At 46.6% G+C, this 26,208-nt stretch overlaps 1 protein-coding gene and 1 long non-coding RNA gene across 6 annotated transcripts in view; both read right to left on the reverse strand.

The window, feature by feature from the left end:
• Window positions 1–26,208, reverse strand: part of FGFRL1 (fibroblast growth factor receptor like 1) — a 246,704-nt gene that overhangs the window by 211,602 nt on the left and 8,894 nt on the right. The window lies entirely within an intron of this gene.
• Window positions 12,703–25,020, reverse strand: LOC135983812 (uncharacterized). The gene is made up of 2 exons (XR_010601630.1): window positions 19,734–25,020; window positions 12,703–18,571 (listed from the first exon to the last, which is right to left on the reverse strand). It is a non-coding gene; the product is annotated as an uncharacterized LOC135983812 (long non-coding RNA).

The following is a 26,208-nucleotide window of genomic DNA, read 5'->3' on the forward strand; positions in this document are numbered from 1 at the left end:
CTGGTGGCTATATTCTGCTTCTTATACAGCAGTGTGTGATGGCAAGACAAAAGGAGCTATAAAATACAATATTCCTTTTCTCTTTTACCTTAAGGTGATGAATGATGCAAATTTATAGCAACAGCATAATCTTCCTGATATGAAGACTAACCAAAAACTGAGTTCACCAGGAAATTGTTAACACCACAGCTTCATGTTTGAGATCAGCAAAAACCTGTAGAACCTTCCTTCAATACTTCAAACAAACCAGTGACTCATTCCCTTCACAACAGCCACTCTTATATCCACTGCCAGCAAAGGAAACAAAGTGAAAAAATCCACCTCCAATAGGTGAGTTCTCTATCCCAACACCCACCAAAGAAAGAGGAGTGACAAATGAACTGAAAAACTCTTCAAAACATCATCATCCAAAACAAAACAAAACAAAAAAAATCTCTCCGCAATTTCTGTCCTCAGCCACTCAAAAACCATTGGCAAGAGTGTTAATTCAATGCTCTTAATCTTATCTGCGCAGGAAGATCCCAGGGCATCGGCTGCATTGATGTTGCAGGAGGAGAAACTCTAATCAAGCATTTCTACCCATGAATAACAGACAAGGAATGTCTAAGCTTGGCCAGTAAGTAGCCTGTGCAAAAATTAACAAAACATTGTAAAATCCCCTTTGGAAGCAGCAGGAGAGGTAGCAGAGGATGCCATTGTTACGCTGTCTCCGACAGATCAAATCATGCTAGGACAAAGTTGGCCAGTGGGTCAAAACTGACACAGGAATCTGGAAGGTCAGCTGCAGCTGCCCTCAAGGAGGACAGGACTATACTTGGATGAAGCTCACTCAAGATGCACTTCTGCATGCTAGGTTGTGTGTTGCCATCTCTCGGGATTTTATCATGAATCTTGTGATAACTGGCATTTTTCTTAAAGCCCCAGCTCCTGGAGTCATGTGGTTACATGAGAATCTCAGCTTTCATTTAAAAAAAAGAAAAGCTTGAAAACATGAAACCTAAAGGCTACAACACCGGAAGTCAAATAAAAAGAACCCAAATGTTTTTGTTTGGTTTATAAATCTCATAATTGTTAAGCCAAACTCATGATCTGGGGGCCTGACCCAGGATTTTTGAATGTCTGGGGTGAGCCATATTGAGTTTTTGTTGGCTGTCACCTCCGAAAGATAAGGGCGAATACCAACATCTCATTTCATACAAATTTGATAGAGTCCTTCAGAATCTGTCAAGTTGCCAGCATGGCCATCCGTTAGGCAAAGTTTGGGGCACCAGGTTTGCAATACACTACTGATAAAAATGCTCCTGCCAAAGTCACAGCACTTCCCAGCATGTGTTGACTTGCAGTGCCACTTCTCAGAGATCTCATAACAAAGTAAAAGAGCCAACAGTTCTCTCCAGACAGGCTGTATTTATATATCTGCTGCAGATAAGTTTCCCTATGGTAAGAAACTTATTTCCTAGGTCCTTTATCAGTTGTTATTGTACATTAGGCAGCAGTATGTCAAATGCCCCTTCAATTTGACCTTACTGTGGGCAGAATTTCCTAAGACCTCACGGAATGTGAAATAATCATTAATAAATTCACTGTGGCAGTTTTAATAAATCGTATGGCTCAACATCTGTTAACAAAACCATAAAACTCCACCAGCGACATACCAACGAGCTACACATGCGAGAGCTGTTCCAGCCCTCGGTAATTTCCCTCATATGCCCAAAATACAAACCGACAAGATTGGCTCTTGCTGCCATTGTTTTGGTCTCATAATATGTTAGTTCTGAAACCCCCCGAATTACCCAAAGGTAGTTGGAAAGAAAGGCGATTTAGAGAGCAGGCTTCTTTCATAGGTGAAAGAAAGGTGCTAGATTAGCAGCCCAGGAGAATGGAGTTTTCTGCTAATTTGCTATGAGGTGAAATTCCCCCATGCTCAGAGAGCGCCTATATAAAGCCTATGCACCACTGATGTCCCACTAAGGTTAAGTGGTTATTGGGCCTTACATAGGGTACGTCTATACTTACCTCCGGGTCCGGTGGTAAGCAATCGATCTTCTGGGATCAATTTATCGCGTCGTCTAGACGCGATAAATCGATCCCGGAAGTGCTCGCCGTCGACGCCGGTACTCCTGCTCGGCGAGAGGAGTACGCGGAGTCGACGGGGAAGCCTGCCTGCCGCATGTGGACCTGCAGTAAGTTCGAACTAAGATAGTTCGTAGCTGAAGTTGCGTATCTTAGTTCGAAGTGGGGGGTTAGTGTGGACCAGCCCATACAAAAGTGAATTTCATCCCATCAGGGACCACCCTGCACTGGCAAGGAAATGGACCGGCTGACGTATTATGTAGAGCTGGTTGGAAAAACTTTGACAGAAGCACCTTCCATCGGAGAATGCAGTTTTGTCAAAATCTAAATGCTTGGTGAAATAGTGTCCATTTCCCCAAAGTTTCGTTTAGGGAAAAAAATTCTGACATCCCATTTCAACATTTTCAGGACAAAATGGTCTGATTTTTCATTTTGAAACAATTTTCCATTTTGAATTTTTTAAAACAATTTTGTCTAAATGAATTTTCCTCACGAAGAATTCGGGTTTTGTTCCCAATCAGAACCAAGACAAATCTCAAAATCCTTCATGTAATGGAAGTGCGGTCGCTAGACCTTTGCCCAGCTCTACTGTTAAGTCTTTTACATCTCAAACATCGATGTGGGCCCCAGCGTTATCCCACGCGGGTTGACTTTACACTGGTGTAACCCCTGCCTTTAATGGAGCTACTCCCGATTTACACCAGTGTAAGCGAGGTCAAAAGCAGACTATGGATATGTCTATAGTACAGTTGCCACAGCGGCAGGGCTATGCAGTAGCAGAGCTGTAGTGTAGACACTTCTTAGTAGTAATGTAGACAAAAGGGTTTTGCCATCGACGTACCTCTGTGAGGGGTGGTAGCATGGGCGGCGGGTATAATAGGCAAGGCGTTGCCTCCCCTAGCACAGCCATCCCTGCCACCCAACACCTGGGCCGTGGTGCCGCCCCCCCGCCGCCGCCTCTTCCCCTCCCTGCTCTGACCCTTCCTCGAGGCTCCCACAGCTTGCTGCTGCTGCCTGGAGTCTTCCTCCTCTCCTTCACCCCACCCCCTTGCCTCCTCGAAGGTCCCCCCAGCTGCCAGTCGCGTCTCTCCTCACCCACCCCTCGCCGGGGGTGGGGGGGCAGTGAGGAGGTGAGCGGAGGGGATCCCTGAGTAACTTTACACAGTGAAAACGCCTTCCAGAGACCTAATAGCAGAGATCACTGACACTGATAAAAAGTATTAAAGTGGTAACGAAGCCATTTCACAGGCATTTGCCAATGCCCAGGAAGCCTTTGGCCACATTCAGCTGGCTTTTATATTGTAGGAAAATGTTATTGGGGTTAAAAACAGTTTCCAAATGACGACCCTTCAGTTAGTCACGGTACCCAGCAGAAGTAACTGCTGACCTGGCTCAAGGAGGAGCTGACATAGCCAGTGAGTTTATTTCTTGAGCTAGCTGTTTTATTCAAACCCAGTTTAAGTAAATGAGTCTGGCAGGGAATTCTGTGTAAGAAAGGTGATTGAACTACTGCCTTAATGCAGGCTGTCAATGACAAGCACTTTTTCAAAAGGAGAGATTAGGCTTCAGGTTGGCGCAGGTAGCCTGTCTTTTCGTCTCTCTCTGTACAGCGTACACCGAACTCCCTGCCACGCAAAGGAGAATCTATCTGGCAACTGAGCTATACCTGTTGCCTGTTCAGTTCCCTTGGGGAATGTTATCAGTGCTTTAAGGTGAAAAGGGAAGAGGATGTCATGGGGGGGAGGTAGCAGGGTGAGGAGGCGAGCAGCAAGACAGCTGCAAAGCATGTGGTGAGGGGGGTCTCGTGGCGGGCGGGGAAAAGGTCTGGCGGGGGGGGGAGAGCTTGGGGGGGGGGTGTGAAGAGGTGAGTGGCGAGTCAGCGGTGGGTGGGGGCAGGGCCTGGGGCAGAGCAGGGGTGGAGTGTGGGCAGGGCTGTGGGCGGAAGAAGCAGGACAAGGAGCTCGTCTCCCCCAGGGGAAGTTTCACCCACCACCCCTGGGTAGTAGCTAGGTTGATGGGAGAATTCTTCCACCAACCTAGCCACATCTACACTGGGGGTTGAGTCGGCCTAACTGCTGTGCTCAGGGTGCAAAACTTTTCACAGCCTGGAGTGACATAGCTAGGTTGACCTAATTTATAAGTGTAGACCAGGCCTGCGACTCTACAATGTAGCAGCTGTACAAACTCAAGGGCAAAGCCACTGGTGGGCCTCCAGGGTAGGGTTACCATATTTCAGCAAGCAAAAAAGAGGACCGGAGGAGCCCCGCCCTAGCCCCGCCCCTGCCCCTCCCACTTCCCGCTCCCCCAGAACCCCCAACCCTCCCCCCGTTCCTTGTCCCCTGACTGCCCCCTCCTGGGACCCCTGCCCCTAACTGCCCCCCAGGACTCCACTCCCTATCTAAGCCTCCCTGCCTCTTGTCCCCTGACTGCCCCAACCCTTATCCACACCCCCAGACAGACCCCTGGGACTCCCACGCCCCATCCAACCACTCCCCACCCCCTGACAGCCCCCCCCCCCAGAACTCCCAACCCATCTAAACCCCTCTGCTCCCTGTCCCCTGACTGCTCCGATCCCTCTCCGCACTCCTGCCCCCTGACAGCCCCCCCCCCAGAACTCCCAACCCATCTAAACCCCTCTGCTCCCTGTCCCCTGACTGCTCCGATCCCTCTCCCCACTCCTGCCCCCTGACAGCTCCCCCCCAGAACTCCCAGCCCCCCACCCCCCCGCTCCTTGTCCCCTGACTGCCCCCTCCTGGGACCCCTGCTCCTAACTGCCCTCCAGAACCCCACCCCCTACCTAAGACTCCCTGTTCCTTGTCCCCTAACTGCCCCCTCCTAAGACCCCCCCAACTGCCCCCCAGGACCCTACCCCCTACCTGTACCCTGACTGCCCAAAACTTTCTCCACTCCCCCCAAAAAGCCCCCCCCCCGTTTCTTGACTGCCCCCTCCAGAACCTCCCTGCCCCTTCTCCTGCCCCCTGGCCCCCTTACCCTGCTGCTCAGAACAGGGTGCTGGGCTCTGTGCCAGCCGGACACGTGGCTGCGCTCCCCAGCACAACAAAACCCGGTCCCTGGCCCTGCACAGTGCTGCCGGACCGGGCTGCAGGGGAGAGCTGCCCTTGTATCAGCACAAAGTGCTCTCGCTCCCGTTTTGCTACGCTGCATGGCAGAAACCGCTCCCAGTTGCAAAAGGGGAGGGCTGCACTTTGTGCTGATACACTTGCTCAGAATGCAGGGCAGATCCGGCTCCTCTACAGCTGCTCCTGAATCCAGCCCGGGACTTCCCTGCAGCCCTCCCAGCCGCTCGCTCTGCTCTGGCGGGGGAGGGGGGAAATCCCGGACATTGTGAGTGCTTTACAAATTCCCCCCGGACGCTATTTTTAGCACAAAAAGGAGGACATGTCCGGGTAAATCCGGATGAATGGTAACCCTACTCCAGGGCAATGGCCCACCCAATCAGCAGCCAGGCACAAACCTGATCCTATGCGAATGATCTCAAATGGGAGCAGCTCTGCCACTGGCCTGGGTCACCCAGTGACTCACCCTCCCTCCACACCCTAGCCCCAGCTCCACCAGCACAGAGCCCTCTTCCTCTACTGGAGGGGGTTGTGCAGATAGCCTGGGCATGACATCGAGAAGCAGGGCACGGACCTTAAAACTCCCTGGCCCCCAACACAGGCTAAGCAGCAGCACGAAGCGTTCCCCCTTTCCCAGGCTTTACTCCCACTCCAGGACACTCACAGCAGGGAAATTACTTTGCCAGTTGCTGCCTCCCTGCTGTGGTGGGTGTCTTGGGAGGGTGTAGTGCCCATACAGCATTTGGGGGCCACCCAAATTTCTATTGCTAGCTACGCGACTGGTACAAGCACTGCCTTGCTAATCTGCTTCAAACCTGGCTTGGTGGAAGCTTCTACGGAGAATGAGATTCAGCGTCTAGCCTGTCTGCAAAGATTGCAAACTGAGCATATCTTTTCATGGGAACTGGGCTGAGACCACCAATTTATTCATACAGGCCACCAGCCTCTAATCAGCAAGAGCTAGATTTGAATCAGCGCCTTAGAGGTGAAAGTTGCTGCCTCCAATTACCTGCCACCCCTGTGGGTCATCCAGTTCCCCTGTCAAAACTCTTTCAAAAGAGGTCATGTTTTCAGGGTCGCAGTGGAATGATGTTGTTTCCGACAAACAGCTCTGACCAAACCTGATTTACTGTACATCCTGTCTGTACTCCACAAAGAAAACAACAAGCAGTATTTCAGTCAGACCCTCAGCTCTCCTGTTCCAGGTTTGTTTTGGATGTTAATTCACTTGGCTATTAATCCACAAGGGCAATTAATCCTTATGCTTTGGGGCACAAACTGATCACCGGCTGGGGCCAGGAGGAAATTCATCCCCATCCCCAAATGTGTACAGTATTTCACGCTTTAGGTGCATTATGAGGCAGAGAGGAGGAAGGCCTTCTTCCTCTGAAGCATCCAGCATTGGCCATTTGACTGCCAGAGACAATACCAAACTAAATGGTACCAGACCACTGGGTCTGTTTCAGCACTGTAATCTCTATATTCCTACATAGTAAATGCAACACATCTTCAAATAATCAATGTTAAGGCAGAGAGTTCATCAGCCAGACACCAGCAAACTGTGAGGTAGTATTTATTTACACCACAAGTTCTGTCTTCTGCACTCGTTGGGAATATGAAGCACCTACATACTAGTGACTGGCACTACATAGAGGTAGACCGGTAGCCACAGCCATTCCTAGCCCCCAGAAACCTACAAAACCTTTTTGAAGGAGGAAAGCAGAGATGCTCCCATTTCCACCTTCATATGTCCTGTATCCTGGCCAGCCATTTCTATGGCTCATGGACCAGATATGGCCTGTGGAGCCCACAGATGCCACTCTGGGTGTCAGCTCTGAAAGGAAGGGGGTTGCTGGAGAATGATCCAACTCATACACACCCCATTCGGCACTTAACCCCAGGGGCTGAAGGGGCTGTACAAGAGTTCCTTGTGAATCGTTGCTCAGTGGTCTTCCCACCAGGCATCAGGTACGTAGACTTCATGAGTCAATGACGGGCATGCTGTACATGGGGAGTGACTTACAGCAAAGCTTTTTCTTGCCCACTTCTGAATGGCTCCTCAGTCATAATCTTTCCCTTTGCTCAAAGTCTTTGCAAACACCAGCAAGACCTTTCCTGCTAATCTTTCTTCATCTCACTAAAACAACACAGACTGTCTGTCTCCAGGGAAGGCTGTCACAGGATATGGGGGAGGAATCCATCATTTGCAATGTAAGGAAATATAACTTACGTATGTCAAAGGCATTTTTTGTACAAACAAATACACAGCAAAGATTGGAGGCTAAAACGCCATTGCTATCAAGCTACCGTGCTTAGCAATTATATAACGAACAGCCCAAGAAAACCCAATCAACTTCATTTGTAGTTCTCACAGATCAGCAATTGCGTTTCAATAGAAAAATCCAAGGAAGACCTCCTTTTACATACGTTTTTGTACAGGCTGGTCGTCTGTTACTGTAATACCCCAGTACACCTATCTAAATCCCTTAACTCTCCATATTGCAATACACATAACCCTGCCCTTTGAGAGCACCTTTCTTCCAAGAATCTCAGATAACTTTAGAAATGTTAAGCCTTACAATATCCCTGTGAGGTAGTTGACTAACATCACTATTTTATATATAGCTAAACTGAGACATAGAGAGATTTAATAAGTGATTTGGCCAAAGTCACACAGTAAATCAGTGGTAGAATTCTGGATAGTGTCCTTCCCTTGCTTTAACCACAAGATATCACTGCCTCTCATGTCTCAACCATGTTTCACTTGGCCAGATCATACCTCTCAACCTGTCAAGGCCCAAATGTGGGAAGTAGGTGTGAGAAAGACCCAAAATGAGGGCTCCAAAAAATGATTCATGTAAACAACTTTAAATGCTGAGGGATTCGTTCCATTTAGTCTAACTCACACTTTGCTGAACCTGAGTTTCACAATTCTTTATTTCTGATGTAAAGAGACAGGACACAAAAGTTGCGTAGAACATCAGTAACTCTGGGACTAAAACAAGCAATGTCCCTTTGAAATGAGCGACATTTGAAAGGTACAGGCCATGAGCTGCCAAATACCAGTGATCAGAAGGGGGAAATCTATTTTTTAGGTTTTGAACCAGCAAGAGAAAATGTATCTTGATGATTAAAATCAAAAAGCAGGATATATAATGAATAGTTTTAGTGACAATGACTGGATTTCTATATTTCTGAGTACACCAGCACTTCATAAATATATTGAAATGTGCTGTCGTCACCATATAGTATGTGCCAGTTTTCTATAAATACAGACATCTGGTGTTGGTTTGTCTATTTTTTTCCCGTTATTCAATTCTGGTGTCATGAATGTTACTTCAAGAAAATATATCTTTGAAATTAACTTCATATGTTACAGGTTATATTGGAGAACAAATGTGATTCAGTGGCCAAAACAGCAGAATAAAAGGTCTATGTTCTAATCTTGCAACTGATTTGTGCAACTTTGAGGAAGTCACTTAACCTCTTTGCCTCAGTTTCCCCATCTGAAACAATAGGTGTTATGAGGCTTAATTAAGGATTGGCTACGAAGTACTCTGAGATCTGTAAATGAAAGGTGTTATTTGACTGTGGCAAAATATTTGATTGTGTGCAAAACTTTGCATAATTGCATCCATAATGAAATATCACTGAGAAAACTACTTATCACTTATATTATATATCCAAGAACTATAAAGTGATTTGTACACGCCAGCTAACCCATCCACCTAACAGAAGTGTATCAGGCTAAATACAAGATTATTATCCCTATTTTACCAATGGGCAAAAAGAGGCACAGAAAAGCTACAGTCCATATTTCAAAGGTGGCATCTAGTTTTGGTTGCCTCAATTTCTGGATGACCAACTTTAGGTACTGTGGGCCAGATTTTCACAGGGACTGTGAAACCCACCACCTCAAATGAAGTCAATGGAAGCTGCAGGTCCTTAGTTCCTCTGAAAACCTATCCCTGTGTAACCCACAAATTAAGGCATTCAAAATTAGAAGTTGTTTTTGAAAATAGAGGCCTTAATGACTTGTTCAAGGGCCCATAGGATACTATGGCAGAGGCAATGAAACCATCAGAACGCCTGACTCCGACTTCTGTGCCTTAATCACAAAACTATCCTTCCTCCTCCAAACAAGAAAATACTTCAGTATAAGGAGACTGGTTCCTTTTAAAAAAGCCATGAATCTGTCCTTCTTACCAGAGTCTTTAAAAGGCAGCAGTTGGTACCATCAGAGAACTTTGGGTTGTCCTATTTGGCTAACATAAACTAAGCATAAACAGTCCATCACGGGTTAATGACAGCCAGCAGCATAAACAGAGCCACCATGTTGTTTGGGAGAATGCATGCCCAGGCAAAAAGTATGAAAATCCTATTAAATGAGAGCTTCTGTGCACCAGGGAATTTCACATGACACGTTTATGCCAGCAACCAAATGTTTAGAGATATTCTGTGGTATTCCTCTTCCCCTCTAAATCCAGAATGCATGAACCTTTTGCAACTGTAGAAATCAAGAGTGATGCCACCATTAGCCTCGCCGACCTATTCTGCTCACCTTCCATGGTGCCCTGGGTAAACAGAGCTAATACAGGAAGTCCATTAATACTCTTTTCTTCCCAGCTCAGCTAAAAGCATTTCAGGAAGGGGAGAAAAAAAAAAAAAAGTCTCCTGACAGCTCTCAGCATGTGTCAAATTCTTGCTAAAATATCCAAATAGAGACAAAACAAGAAACCCAAACACCCTGCAATATCTTTAAAAGGCTGACTGCTGCTTTATCAGCTCTGACAGAAAGTGGTGTTAAAAAAAAAAAATGCCAGTAGCCTTTGTGTCGAAGCTAGTTAGTCAGAAAACATTCAACCAAGTTGCCAGAAGCCGGTTAAAGAAGTAAAGTGTGGGGAGGTTGAAAGTCTCCCCCTGACTTTTAGAAAAAAAAGTCAAATACATAATTTTTTCTTTAAGGCTTGGCATAATTCACTCTTCAGACCCAACACCTATCATGCAGGCCAAGAGTTACAGGTGTGAACAATTACTTGAAACACTGATTGGTCTCATTTTGCTTGGCTGCCTCAGAGCATGGGGTGGAGAGACAGATTCCATATAAACGGGCATAGCTTTTAGCACCAGATTTTACAGTTCTGTTAAGCAAATCAGAAATGAATTAAGACAGAGGGCCAGATCCTTCGCTGGTATAAAGCATCAGAGGGGTAGCCGTGTTAGTCTGAATCTGTAAAAAGCAATAGAGGGTCCTGTGGCACCTTTGAGACTAACAGAAGTACTGGGAGCATAAGCTTTCGTGGGTAAGAACCTCACTTCTTCTTCTGGTATAAAGCAATGTCACACCATCAAAAACACAAGCGTCTTTTGCATTTTCACCCGCTGAAGAGGAGGCTTAGGGTTTGGTAAACTGAAAAAGGAAAAATAAGGTTTTGGCAGCCACACAAAAGGGAAAAGTTCCATTTTCCCTGTCCCACAGCCCCGAGCACGCAGACCTCAGCTGCCGAAGCACACAGGAGTCAGACTTTCCCTTCAATAGGGTCCGAGGGTCCCTCTATTTAAAAAGTTATAAAACAGTTATAAAACACCTTTGTTTGACATTAATTGATGAGTAGAATGAAATAGAATGAGAAGAGCTGTCTCAAGTCCAAGGGTTGCTTTTCAACATCTCATTTGTAACTTGACTGAGGGAACAGCTGGGGGCAGGCAGTCTGCTTTTTGTCAATGGGAAAGTGAAGGGAGGACAGAAGGACACCTCCCCAGGGAGCTGCCCTGTTATTACAAAAGCCTCCGGTAAAGGGTGACTGGGCTTCTACCTCTGACCTGACCCTTCCCCCCAAGAAACCTCACAAATCTTCCTCAACAATTGCCAAACATTACCGCACTGCAGCTGGGCCCCAAGAAGGCCTACGTCCATTCTCTCGCATTTACCATTTAGTGCTAGCACGGAGGAAAAAACGAAAGCAAGGAAATGGCAAACTTACTGGCCAGATTCTTCAGAATTATGCCCTGAGTGACAGGAGTCACTCCACATTTTACTGGCTAGTGCCCCAATTCAGGAAAGCAAATTTGTGCAGGAATCCCACTGATTTCAAATGAGTGAGCATATTGCATTTTCTTCACCAGGACTTCAGCATATGCTTAAATGCTTTTCTGAACAGGGATTACTCAGATGCTTAAAGTTAAGCGTGTGCTTAAGTGTGTTGCTGAACTGGAAGCTGAAATAAGAAATTTTCGTTATTTACAAACATCAAATGCTAACTCCATCCCTGGTGTAACTCCACATTGGTTTCAAATGATATAGAGCAGGGATGAATTTGGCCTCACACGCATTCTTCATTTGTTACTGGTTGTTATCTAACAACTTAGATGATTAATTAATTGAAAAATCTTGTAAGTGCAATTCAGGGAGTTAGTTATGACAACAGCTACTCAAAAAAAATTTATTCAAACATTTTTTCCCAACAAAATAATGGCTTTTTGAACCCCAAACAATTTTTTTGCAGAAAATTTTTTTTGGTCAAAATTTTACAGTTTCTCAATAAAAATAACCCAAAACTGAAACTTTGTTTTGTTTTTTGGTGGTTTTCACCCTCTCTCTCTCCCAGTTGACATCAGTTGAGACACAAACTAACACCCTCCCCAGGCTTACATATCTTGGGAAGAGGGGTGGTATGGGGAGAAGACAGGGAGGGAAGGTCAGCTGGAGGTGAAACAATCTCACTGAAAGGCCCTCAGCTCTGGAATTCTTCCCTCTGCTTGTATGACAGACCCAATATTCAGGGGATGCTGCAAAGGTCCACTCAATGCATAAGGGGCTAAGGGATGTCTCAGAGGGGTTAGGTTTCAGTGGTAGCCGCGTTAGTCTGTATCAGAAAAAAACAAACAAAAAACACGAGTCCTTGTGGCACCTTAGAGACTAACAAATGTATTTGGGCGTAAGCTTTCGTGGGCTAGAACCTCTGATGAAGTGGGTTTTAGCCCACAAAAGCTTATGCCCAAATAAATTTATTAGTCTCTAAGGTGCCACAAGAACTCCTTTTTTTTCCAGAGGGGTTAGAATCACTTTCTGGAGTGGTGAAATCCTTCCTGGGCTTGTGGCTAAATCAGCTTGCTGGCAATGGGTCAGCTGGTGGTCATTCGATTAATGAATATTAGTTTTGTACTTAACGAAGTTTGACAACCCAGCGTCAGAAATCTAACACACACACTTAGGTCCAACACTCGCTAAAGTCATTCAAGATTTACCTTGGAAAGGGCAGCAGGACTGGACTTATACGTTGTTCCTGCACAATATTGTGGGTACAGGGGCTCAGACAACTGCATCCACTGAGTATTCACTGCACGCATACCACAGGTGTATCACCTGTTTCTCCGCATGTATCTGTGCATTTTATGCACACAGTTATTAGCAGCATGATTTGCACTGCAGTAGGGCCCAGAGGCGCCAATCAGGGATCAAGTCTCCTCTGCGCTAGAAACTGCACATACATATAATACAAAGACAGTCCCTGCCTGAAAGAGCTTTCAACCTAACCCCTTGGTGCCCACAAATACACATGCTATGGGTACAACCGGGGAGACCTTTTTTTTTTTTTTTTTTTTAACGAAAAGTTTAGCCATATGAGTCTAATTTTTGCTAGGCGTAACTGTCATAATAAAGCACAGTATATGTGTAAGGAATACAGGTTCTACGACTGACAACAGATTGTAAGATCTTTGGGGCAGTCATTTATTTGGTTCTGTCTGAACAGCACCTAGCACAATAAGTGCGCACCAAAAGCTCCCGTGGTGCAATAAGATCACCAATGATGGACATAAACTGAATATCCAGCCAGACCACCTTATGGATCTAGCTAGAGATCGCTGCAGGTGGCACTTGACCGGTAAGGAAGCCATGTCCCTTTGGGATTTGCCATGACAATGATGATAGCACAGTATGGTCCCAAACTATGACTGGGGTTCCCAGGCATTACCACAGTAATAACAACAGTGCCATATTCTGGCTCCCACTATATGAACTGAGGCCTTGCTCACTTGCTGACCATTGACCCAAGAGCTGCATAAAGTCTCTACATCCTGATTTGAGGACTCCAGTAACTCAGCCAGATGTTATTGGTCTATTACAGGAGTGGGTGGGTGAGGTTCTGTGGCCTGCAATGTGCAGGTGGTCAGACTAGATGACCATCATGGTCCTTTCTGGTGTTAAAGTCTATGAGTTGTATAAAATATTTCAAAAGTTCCTTCATTTTGGCCTTCATGTCTCTCTATCAGAGCTGGTGGGAACATTTTAAGTGAAATAAAATGTTATCAAAATATGCTGTTTCATAAGCTGAAACATTTTGGGGAGAAGTATTGATATCAGTTGGGACAAGCTTTCATGGTGGGGTGGGGGAGATCTCTGCTCTGCCTAATTCAGAGTGAACTGGGATGAAAAAGTCTGCTCTGAACCAGGCAGAGCTGGGACTTGAGCCTAGGGACTGGTCTACACTGAAAAGTTAGGTCGACCAAGCTATGTCGCTCAGGGGTGTGAAAAATCCACACCCCTGAGTGACGTCATTGAGCCAAGCGAACCGCCGGGTGCAGACAACACCAGGTCGACAGAAGAATTCTTCCATTGACCGGCTACTGCCTTTCGGGGAGGCAGATTAACTATCGGGATGGTAGAACCCCTCCTATTGCTGCAGTGAGTATCTACTGAAACGCTGTATCTGGGCTGCTGTAGCGTTTGAGGTGTAGACATAGCCTAGGTTTTTCACATATCAAGCCAGTGCCCTAACCACCGAGCCATACACACATACACACGCACCACAATTCCAGTTCCATGAAAACGTTCCAGTGTGTAATGAAAACAGATTTCAAAACCTCAAAAGTTGCTGCAACATGGAACTGTAATGGTCCAGTCAGCTCTCGTCTCTATCCCACAGCAGAATAACATTCAGGTTTGAATGGTATCAGAAGGCAGCTCTGCTACAAGTTGTTAAGGCTGGCGGACTTACACAGCACAAAGCTCCTTCGTTTACTGCGTTGCATTTTTCACTGTCCTCGGGCAGATTATTGTATTTTTAGCTTTTCAGATTGTATCTGTGTATTTATTAAACTTTTATGAAGACAAAATAGTCCTACACCTCTGAAACTGTCTGAACAAAAAGGTACACATCAAAATACCAATAAAATTTCATTCAGACTGTTCTCCCAGCTGATATTTTAATCAGTTTCTGCTAATCAAAATGTTCTCCTCTTATTCTGCATTGTAGGTTATTTAACTAAACATTTTTCTCAGTAGAAGATCTAAACTGTTTTAATTCCATACAAACTAACCCTAAACAATGTTTTTTTAATCTACTAAAAAATTTTCATGGGCTATATCTGAAAGGATCTAATGAATTTTGACAGATTATAAAGAATGTTTTATTGCACTGCTGGCATTGGGGTAATCAAAACAATTTGGGCCCAGATTCTGATCTCACTTACATCCATGTAAACCCAGAGTAACTCACATGACATTCAAATTTGTTACTCTGGATTTACACCAAAGGGAGATAAGAATCTACCCTTCTGTTTTTAAACCACCAGACAACAGAAGAAACACAGAGAGTGAGGACTCTTGGGTGCATGAACATGGTTCTTGTTTAAATCAATGGAAGCCATACATGAACAAGGTCAGAATTTGCCCACACAACTGCCTTACAGTCCAATACAAATATGCATCCTTCACAAATCCCTTAAAAATATTGTTAATACTGGCCTATGCCTTTAGTTTTTTTCACCTACTGGCTCTGTTCCCCTGGAAAACTATCTTCACTCACAAAAGATATTTTGTACAGGTTGTTTTCTATACCATGAAGCAGCATCACTAGTCAAAGGTCCTCACAGAAATGAACCTGGAAGAGAACAGTCCCTCTTTATCTGGCTCTGGCAAGTATATTGCGTTCTCTTTTGGCCACCTTGATACCGGAGAGCTGTCAACAAAGCAGAGGCAATGCCATGTAGAGTAATAGAGATCTCCATCTTCACTCGCTGCTGAACAATGTTTAAACTGGGACTAAATCACTCCCCCATCCACAGGGGGGGGGAAAAAAATCCATAAAAGGGCCAGGAAAAGCCATGAGTTTTAACTTGCTACTCCCCAGCCCTCATGAAGCTATGTTCCCAGTGGTTCACCCCAAAGCCCCTTCTGCCAATCCAAGAGTGCTTCAATATTCAGAGAAGGGAAAACATACCTTAGCCTGCAAAAGTCCAACAGGTTTCCAGGCAGAGGACACGAATAGCAGCAGTCATCCCTTAGCTCCACCCCAGCCTCACCCCACAACCACAAAGCTCTTAGAATCATAGACTTTAAGGTCAGAAGGGACCATTATGATCATCTAGTCTGACCTCCTGCACAATGCAGGCCACAGAATCTCACCCACCCACTCCTGTATCAAACCTATGTCTGAGCCATTGAAGTCCTCAAATCATGGTTTAAAGACTTCAAGGTGCAGAGAATCTTCCAGCAAGGGTCTTCAGAATGCCAGGCAAAAGAGGAACATTGCTGCTCAGACTCACTTCTCATTTTGACAAAACGTGGCCTGTTCTCATGGGCAGACTTTCCACTTTGCCCTTTTCCAGAGGTCCCTGGTGTAGAACAGTATTTGTGTATGGGGTCAGACAGCACTATGCCTGTGACTGGAAACCAGGTGCAAGACTAGAGCAAGGCAACAACTCAGAGAGGATAGGATGCTCTTTGTTCTACAAGTTTTAGAAGGTTGGGAAGAGCAAGGAGAGAGAGGAATTGCTTAGACTGGCTCATGGTGCAGAAAAAGGAGCAACAGTATGGAACTGCGTAGGGCAACATTTAGACAAGCAGGAAAAAATGTCCTAACAGTGGGGTTGGAAGCTGGATGGTTTGAGTCTCCCAGTGGAAGTAGGTGGAAGACCCACTACTTGGGTCATTTAAAACTAGACTTGGATAAAGAGCCTAATACAACAGGGCACTATGCAGCATTGGCAGAGGATGGACTAAATTACCTCAGAAACAAATCTTCTCCCTCTCTAATTTCTGTGAGCCAATTTCTGCCTCTGGATCCCTGTGTAACTCCTACTGATTTCAATGGGAGCCCCTGATGTAGACCTAACAGCCCAAATCTGGCCTTTAAAGTCTATGGGTTACTCTTTCTCTGCAGTGTCATGGTCACATTCAACAGAGCGCAGGTCTAACCCCACCAACAGAAGGGCCTGATCCTATAAGGCGCTTAAATTCATTGGGGTCAAACCGGTTCAGCATCTTGCAGGCCCGGGGCAGACTGCAAACCCCATGCTCCCACGGGTGAGCAGTTACTCCCAGGAGTAGAATCAGTGCAACTACACGTGAGTAACTGCTTGCCACAATCTGCCCCTGTATTAGGAAAGAGAGGAGCATCCGCAGTCTATGAACCACAGTGCTTTGCATTTCCCAGCTAATAGGGATAAATCAGAGAGAGACTTCACATGACATCGTTCCGGCATTGTCTATGAGGCAGGTGTACTACAGCAATTAAGAGCAGTAGCCGACCGCATATAACTGCACCTTTTAGCCTTGACTCATCCTCAACAGGAAATATTTCTGGGTTCAATTACCAGTATTTTTCCCCCTACACTGCCAGCACCAAGCACTTTGCCAGACCAGGAAGCATCAAGTCACTTCCCCCATGAGATCTCACAACTATTATTTACGCTTGGAAATTAGATTAGAAATCACAACAAAAGCTTTGCATGGCGGTAGATCTCAAACTTGGCACTGAGTTTATACCAAGACCATTCCCCACCACAACCCCTAAATCAACTTCCGCTGAGAACAATGCTTGCAGTTTGTGTCTACAAAAGATTGATTTTTTTTTTTTTAAACAGCTCACGCTGCATGTACCTTCAAGGGGCAGCAGCTACGTTAAACTGATGATTTCTTTGGGTTTCTGTGACTAGAAGGCTGCATTCCATAATCAGGGTATTGTTCTCTCTAAATGGACCCAGACTCTGTAAACATGCTCCTTAGCACAGCGCTGGGAGGGTGAAGGGGTGAGTGAATGAGTGAGTGAGTGTGTGTGTGTGCATGCACAGAATGTGTCTTGTTTTAAAAACAGTAAATTATGTTAATTCATTTCCTCTGGCCAAACACTGGTAATAAACTTGGGGAAAGGAGGAGGAAAAAGTAAACAAGAGTCAATTACAAGAAGGTGAGGAGGGGGTAACTGAACAACTCAACCAAATGTCTCTTTTAGAAAAGGACATTTATTTTACGGCTCAAATGTGTTGCACACAGCTTTCCTTAATCCCGATGGAGGTATAAATGCAACCGTAACAATGTTGGTTGTGCGGCTTCATAGCCAGCCTGTTTTCTCACATTAGATCTTGGGAGCTAAGGAATCAGACTCCACTGTGCCATGGTTTGCTGTTACTCCTTTTTGGGCCTTGTCTCCACATGTGATTCGAGCATTCCCGTTACTGAAGGCAATATGGACAGTCAGAGCCGATTTGTAATTTTCTAACAGGAAAATAATTTCACTAAGCAAACTACCACGCTTTGACTCAAAACTCTGATTAGCACAGTTTGAAAACAGGGCAGCACACTGTTCTGGGAATTAACTTGCTTGACCCCTAGTTTATAATGGCATTCAAATAATCTGCAAGTCAGACTAAATTGAAAAACTCTTAGAAGACCACACTGAAAGAATTTACTGGATTTACTAGGATAAAAGAAAATAAGCCTCAAACTCCACTTAGCTACTCTGCAGTCTTCAGAGCTGAGTTTTCTCTCCTGACTTCAAGGGTGCTGAAACACTTTTTATAGTGGGGCTGCTGAAGGTAGAAACCATGTATTTGGGTTATTAATACTACTTCAAGCCAGGGGGTACGGCAGCACCCTTAGATCCAGCACCTATGCCCGACTTTATCTAGAAGGAGAGCACTATAGATGGTGGGTTCTCCCAGAAACCCTCACTAAGTGGGAATAAGCATCATATATCTATAGGCCAAATCTTGTGGGCTGATTATATCTCCCTTGCTCATGTTGACTGTTTTCTTCATTGGGACGATTTGAGGAACAGGAGTATGGATGGGACACCTTCGTTTCCTTCCTCTGAAGCATCAGAGATGACTAGGACTGGAGATGGGACACTGAAGGGGGTGAGTCAGTGTTCTGTGGTGGCACCAAGCATTCTCTCTCTCAGTTTGGCTGGCTTGATCTTGCTCACACGCTCAGGATCTGACTCATCACCATATACAATGTTGGAAAGGAATTCTCCCTCAGGTCACATTGGCAGTGACCACAAGGGGGGTTCACCTTCCTCTGATGTTGGGCGTGGGTCGCTTGCCAGGTTCATCTGGGAATATCTCATTTAATCAATTCCCTGCCATCACAGGGGCCTCGGCCACTTGTGCACCTTAGTCACTCCTGCTCGCTCTGCCTGTGGCTAGGGTGACCAGACGTCCCGATTTTATCGGGACCGTCCCGATATTTCCTTGTTTGTCCCGCGTCCCGACCGACATGCGGTCGGGACACTGGACAAACAAGGAAATGCCCCGGAGCCTAGAGCCCGGAAGTGCTCGCACCCCCACCCCCCCGCCCCGACTCCGCCCCCTCGTCCCCCGATTGGCTCCCTCCCCGAATCCCCGCCTCTTCCCCGGGCTCACCATTCCCCCTCCCTCCGCAAGCGCCGGAGGGAGGCCCGGGAGACGCAGGGGAAGCGCGGGGCCGGGGCCGGGGTGAGTAACAGTCCGGCCTGGCCCCGAGCAGGCAGGACTCAGTTGGTGGTAGGGCGAGGAGGGGGCGGCCCGCGGGGCCAGGCGGCGGCTGTTGTTGTCCCCCCGGGCAGCGGGACCCGGGAGCAGCCGCTGCTGCAGCTCCCACTGCCGCGGGGGGAGGAAGCGGCCAAGGCGCTCCGCGGCTGCAGCTCTGGCGCCCCCGAACCCCCCGAGCCGGGGCCTGCTGCGGGGACCCAGCAGCGCGTATGCTGGGCCCAGCCCCTGGCCAGTCACGTCTGGGCTGCTGCCCAGCTGGTGCTATCCCGCGGCGGCCCCGGGGCGGAGGCATCGGCAGCCCAGCCCCGTTCGTTCCCCTGCGGGACGGGGGGGCTGGGGCCTGCTGCCCCCACTCCGGGGCCGCCGCGGGATAGCACCAGCTGGGCAGCCCAGACGCGCCTGGCCAGGGGCTGGGCCCAGCGAACGCGCTGCTGGGTCCCCGCAGCAGGCCCCGGCTCGGGGGGTTCGGAGGCACCGCAGCCGCCAAGCGCCATGGCCGCTTCCTCCCCCGCGGCAGTGGGAGCTGCAGCAGCGGCTGCTCCCGGGTCCCGCTGCCCGGGGGGACAACAACAGCCGCCGCCTGGCCCCGCAGGTCGCCCCCCTCCTCTCCCTACCGCCCAACTGAGTCCTGCCTGCTCGGGGCCAGGCCGGACTGTTACTCACCCCGGCCCCGCGCTTCCCCTGCATCTCCCGGGCCTCCCTCCAGCGCTTGCGGAGGAAGGGTTTTTTTTTTTTTTTTGGCCCCCCCCCGCCACGCCCTCCCCCCCCCCCGCGTCACACCCCCCCCCCACGTCCCGATATTTGTCTTTGGTGATCTGGTCACCCTACCTGTGGCACACAATCGTTTAGTCTCCTGGGGGCAGTAATACTTTGGTCTAATTTTGGTTGTTGGGTTTAGCGTGCGGATGCTGGGTAACGCTGGTGGGCTGTGATATACAAGAGGTCAGACGGGATGATCCGGTGGTCCCTTTTGGCCATAAACTCCGACTCAGTGACTGATTTTGAACCACATGAGCAGTGCAGTTGATCTGAATAACACTACTCATAGGAATAAGGGTGGCAGATCAAACTTCAAAGCCAGCATCCCTATTGCTACTTCACTGGTTGCCAGAAAGTGATACAGCTGACACAGGGACCGAGGCACAACCAGAATTTTCCTAAGGAGTGGTCCCAGAACTCTCCCTGCCCTGCCCCCAGCCCTACACACTCCCCCGAGCACTCCCATGTGCCCAGTCCTGAGCTCTCTCAGGCTGCCCCTGCACCCAGCTCCACACACACTCCCCTCCTCATGCCCCACAGCCAGCTCCAAGCTCTCCCCACTGCCCCCAGCCTCGGATATCTACCCTCCTCCCAGCCCCACGCTCTGCCTCTGCCACTTCCCCATACCCAGGCCTGAGGTCTCTCATGCTGTCTCTGCACCCAGCCCTGCACTCTTCCCTCCCCACACTCTCCATACCTGGCTCCAAACTCTCCCCACAGTACCCAGCCCTGTGGTCTCTCCACCCCACCCCCAGCCCTGAACTCTTACCCAGAGTCGGTCAGACAGAAGAGCACCATCCCCGCCATGGGCCAGGCAGTTCTGTGAGCCACAGGCCCCATCCTACTTCTGTATCTTTGCTTCCCCAGGAAGCATCAACAGCCTGGATCCAATCCTCCCACCCTTCTGGGTACTGGGAGTTCTGGTGCCCCGTGCTCTGCCTCCCCCTCGGGGCTGGGCTACCTAGTGCCAATGGGAAAGCGGTGTTGTGACCTTGTGTATGGGGTGACAGTGCTGCTCAAATCTGGTCCAGTTGGACCTTCATCATGACAGAGGAGCAGCCAGGCCAAATTTCTAGCTCCGGTCCAGGGCCAAGGGGTGGGGGTGTCTGGGCCCTCTGCCCCTCCTCCCCCGCATTGCACCCGATCATAGGAGGATTTGTGTGATTCCAGCACCAGGCACAGTTCTGCCTGCAATGCTCAAGCAACACTCCCACTGACTGAAGACATGAGAAGCGGGACCCTGATCTCAATTCTGGTTTACGCTGAACCAGGGGCTAGGAGTTTTGCCTGAATGAAGCAAGCAGGATCAGGCCCTCATGTGGTCATTCGTCACGAAGGTAAAATATCTAAGAATTCCCAAACTGTCCTTTCCCCTGCAGCTAAGACTACATGTCCCATGTTGACTCTATGATTCATTTATCTCGATCTGTAGCAAGAAAAGGATAGATGGTGAACATGTGACCCAAACATGCAGTAGGTGCCAGATTTAAAAAAAAAAAAAAATACACTAATTACAATTCACCCATCCTAAACCCATTTCCACGCATATGCAGATGAATTCATAATGGGTCTGTTACTCCCAGTCAAATCAAAATACATCAGAAAACAAACATCTGTCTGGGCCATGCCAAGCAGAAAACCCCACTCTAATCCTTGATGAAATTAGCATGGACTATATTGTGTTTCTGATTGACTGTGAATATAAATAGGAATAATGGAGTCAATCAGTCAGGACCTATTACAATAGTTTACATTAACTCCCATATATCACACTGCCCTTTCCCACTGCTTGACACCAAACAGTGGAAATTTGAAATGCAGCCTGCTCTTTTAGGGCCCAGTTCTGCTCTCCAGTAGCATCATAAGGCCAAAGTCTACTCACAGCTCCACAGGTAGAACTCTCATTGAATCCAAAGAGAACTGAGAGCAGAATTTGGCCCACAAATATTGAAGATGGAAAAGACGTGTTAGAGTAGAAGGCTCCCACACCACGTTCCATAGACCACGGTAGTTTTCAAAAGATTTGGTGGTGGTCCACGGCTGTCTGTTCACATGGTGCTGGTTCTCCTCCTAGCTTCCACTTGCTAAACTACATTCAAACGCATTGGATACTTCCTAATACTTTTCCGAATAAGCAATTGCTGCAGTAGCCACTGGGATCTCGTGTGATCATGGACAGGAGGTCCGATCAATGCAGAATGAGAGTTTACGGGGCCCACAAGACAACCTATTGAGAGCTGATGTCACCTGTGAAAAAGTCTGCAAACTCCTCTGTTACATCAGCCAGTCCATGCCAAGCCAGGAATCTCCCTTCCAGTACATTTATCAGAGCTTTGCCAAATCCAAAAACTACAGTTTTAAGTCTCAAGCAATGAAGGGTCTACCACTTCCTCCATTCGCTGTTCCACAGTATGGTACCCCTCATTGTGAGGAAGTTACTTCTGTTATTAAATATTTTAATATTCCTCTCCCCCTTTGTTGTTCTCACAGTTCAAATGCTTGTAGACTTATGTCCCCTCTTAGTCGTTGCTTAACCAAATCATTCATATTTAGCTCTCTTAATCTTTCCTCTTAAATCAATTCCGCCAGCCCCTGATATTTGTGTACACAGTCCAAAATTGCACCGGCTTTTAATTTTGAAGCCTGACTGCATTATCAACTCATGTCTAATGTGCTGTCCACTCTCACTACTGGGACTCTTTCAGCATTACTCCTCACCAGTTTTTTCCACCCACTGCAAACGTGCATTTTTAATTATTTCCCCCCACATGAATGAGACTGCTCTTACTCAATTTGAATCTCAATTAGTTTTTTCCCACCCAATGTGTTATCTCTCTAAGTCCCTTCAGACTATTTCTCTGTCAAATAGGAGTTGTGAATGAGAATCTGAAGGCAGAATTGGGCCATTTCTACTCAAAGAAAACTGAGCTACAGATATGGACTGATTTACCATGATGAATGTCTCCTTTAGCTATTGTGTACACACCAGTCTTAGCTTCAATTTCACTGAAATATCAGACTAATTAGCGAACCGTCCAGAGATACTAATCACTTTGGAAAAGCTACACCAAAAGAAAAGTCAACGCAAATACAAAGAGAATAGTGATTGTCTAAGAACTGGCTAGGTAGGGACTACAGTTAAAAACAATTCTTGCCTCCAAAACACACAGTGGCGGATTGTGTAATTTACAATCTAGCCCATATTGAGGAGGTATGGACTGCTCCGAAAAACAGTACATTTGTGTAGATTAGGGGAAAAGGTCAAGATGATCTAAAACGTGTTATATAATCCCATCCTAACAATGACCATCTCCCTCATGTAGATACAGGGTACCTTGATTTAGCTAATCAAGGTCAATCCTAGATCTCCCCCTCTTTCCTAATCTAGGTAAACCCATTAATTGTGCCCCAGGAAGGCACAATTTCACCCCCCAGCTCTCTAACGTGCAGGGGAACAGTGCAGCCTACTCCTCCCTCTGATTTGCACCTTTCTTCCCCATTCACCCAGCACACCCACCTAGACTTTAGCTGTGTCTAGACATGGGAAAGCTTCAAAGTCATTCAGGGCAGTAGTAACACATTTACCGCTGTGACCAACAAGCCACCATGACAAGAATTTTGTACAGAGTCATTCCTACAGGCTATTTAGGGGCTATTCACAAGCAACTGACGTCTATCCATGTAGATAATAATACACCATGTGGCTAGTATCTGGTGGAACATGGGTGAAAAGGGACACCACTCATAGTTGCGAATGGATTATGTCCATACCTTATCTTCAACAGAGTTCACACACACTGAGTTAGTCTGAAGGCTAATCCCTCTCCTGGGATTTGGTTTTACTGGGGACTCAAGAACAATAATACATCATAACCCAGCCTCAACTTTCTCCCTGAATTTGACTGTCCCTTGGATTTCCCTCCAGGACTCCCTGTCCCCATCTCCCTTATATCCTGGGTGGAGTTAAACTCACACCTGCCACCATGAGTCAACAGAACTTCAGAATCTCTATGCATGGCTCCAACACTTGCTGGCAGGGCAAGCCAATGGAAGAACCTTATTCTGGTTCATGCATTATCAACAGAATTGTTAACCAACCTTGGACTCTGTCTCTTTTGCAATTCTTTCCACTGACTTCAATGGGTGTTGTACCAGGCTTTTATAACAGTTGGGTCATGATTACTGGAGATGTTGCACAAGTCTGAAAGAACCCAGCTTGAATTTCAGCTCCCAAACTGAGTCTGCAGGGTTGGTGCTCAGTTAAAACCATTTTCTCACTTGTATACTGAGCAATATTCAATTTGAAATTCACTGATGCCATGTAAACAGAGGCACTTTTCAGAGCAGTTAAAAGCTAAGTCTACCTGAATGGATAAGTAATGGAAAGAATGTGAACCAAGGATCACAGACCAAGTACTATTTCACCAGAATTCTCACAGCAGTCAATTCACTGGGCACATGAAATACGAGCAACCTGGTCAAGGAAAATATGAATCAACTTGAACAACAGTCAAATATAACAGAGGACTTTAAAAAAGTCTGTATTTTTGCATTTGTCTGCCCGCCACAGTTTTTTTTTTTTTTTTTAATTTAACATGCATAAATACTGACAGCTCCAACAATACTCACCAAAGTCAACAGAACCCAAGAGGCATCTAGTTTATGACACTTCTTGCTTTACTCACTTCTCAATCACTTGACAGGATACCCAAGATTGTGTAAATCTTTCATGAAATAAATTTACCAGGCACAAAGAGAAATTATTTTGTTTCCTGCCAAGATAGAAACCGCTCTTACTTCAACAACTATTCAGGAGGGGCTGAGGGTGCAGAAATCAAGAGAAACATTAGTCCTCTCCAAGACATCTCTGGTCCCAATTTACATTTTTCTACCCTTAGTGCAGCTGAAAATTAAGTTTGAACACTTAATGGCAGAAGTAGCCTGGAGTTATTGGCTGGATTTCTTCCTGAAAATTGGAGTGGTTTTGATGAAATAAAAATGTTAGGTTATTCACAGCACTGCTGGATACTGCAATACAATGCAGAGACTGTGTAATCAGGGCAACTAACCAAACTCCAGGCACCTGATGTTTATTTGACTCGAAAGGGGAAAATCAGAGAGATGCGAATGGATTCCATGGCAAACGGCATAAGTTAACTTGTTAAATAATCCTGCACAACGGTATCCAGGCCCTCTGCACCCAGCAACGTTCCCCTCAGAATGACCCTCGTTCCTCTTTGCAGTCTTGTTGGAGCCGCATTGCTTCCCCTTCCCAGACAAGAAGAGGAGCTCGGTGTAAGCTCGAAAGCTTGTCTCTTTCTCCAACAGAAGCTGGTCCAATAAAAGATACCACCTCACCCACCTTGTCACTTATTCTTCTGGAATAAAACCCCCACGGGATGACCTGAAGTTAAAGCAATGAATGTCCAAGTTGCTTTCTCTCCCACGGCCCATACTACATCATTCTCTCAGCCTTCCAGCCCACCAAAGCTAGCAACAGGCTGCGAACGGTGCATCTTCTGGGAAAAGAAATGCAGCGCTAGCTGGAGTTTCTCTCCCCATGTACAAATATACTACAGCACCCATCAGCAACCCAAAACCCTGTACTCAGACTGCTGTAAAATGGAGCTATGTGCTGTAATAAAGCAGTGGATTTGTGTAAGCGTCAGCATCATAATTAATCTGCATCGGACAGTTCTTTAGGGGCCAGATCCAAAGCCCATGAAGTCATTGGGAGTCTTTCCATTGACTTCCATGGGCTCTGGGTCTGGCCTTTATAAGTTAAAACAGACGTGTTGGATCTATCTAAACTTAGGCATTTCTAACATTCCCACTACAACAGCATCCTGGCCTAAAGACCTGATCCTGCAAGTAACTCGTTAACTTCAATGCGGCTACTCATGTGAGTAAGGGCTACAGAAGCAGATTCAATACGTGCTTGTAATGGACTCTCCTCTTTGCCACTCTTACAATCAGCTTCTTTATGCTTATATTCGTTTTAATTCCCTTATACGAACAAAAACTTTCAACCTCTGTACAACAAAATAGGACAGGTCAGCATGGCTAAATTAATAGCGAGACATGTTTACTATAGAAAGATCCTGGGTTACACAGCCAGCTTCACAAAAGAAAAGAAATATAAATACAAATGAAAATATTCAAAACAAGATCAAATACATTTCGGCACAACTGCCCCACTAGAAAGCACAGAAGGAGGTCAGACGAAAGACAAACTCTGAGGAGTGAAATAAAATGAATAGGTTAATTAAAGCGGGGAGGAGAAGGAGTGTTTCCACTGACTACTGCAATATTGGGATTAATTTGAAAGCAGACCTTTTGAACAGGGCGATTTTACAAGCCACTGCAGACCCAAGGAGGAGTTTCACATCTTTGGGAAAAAAGAAAGCTGCATTGATAATACTCAAACTGAATAAATACAGCAATGACTTCAGAATTTATTTTTTTTCAAAGCAGGCAAAAAATGACCTTTGTGTCATTCCCCCCCCCCCCCTTAGGTGGAAATGATTTACCTCTTCCAGAAGTT

Source organism: Chrysemys picta, chromosome 5 (assembly GCF_011386835.1).
Source record: "Chrysemys picta bellii isolate R12L10 chromosome 5, ASM1138683v2, whole genome shotgun sequence".
NCBI classification, from domain to species: domain Eukaryota; kingdom Metazoa; phylum Chordata; order Testudines; family Emydidae; genus Chrysemys; species Chrysemys picta.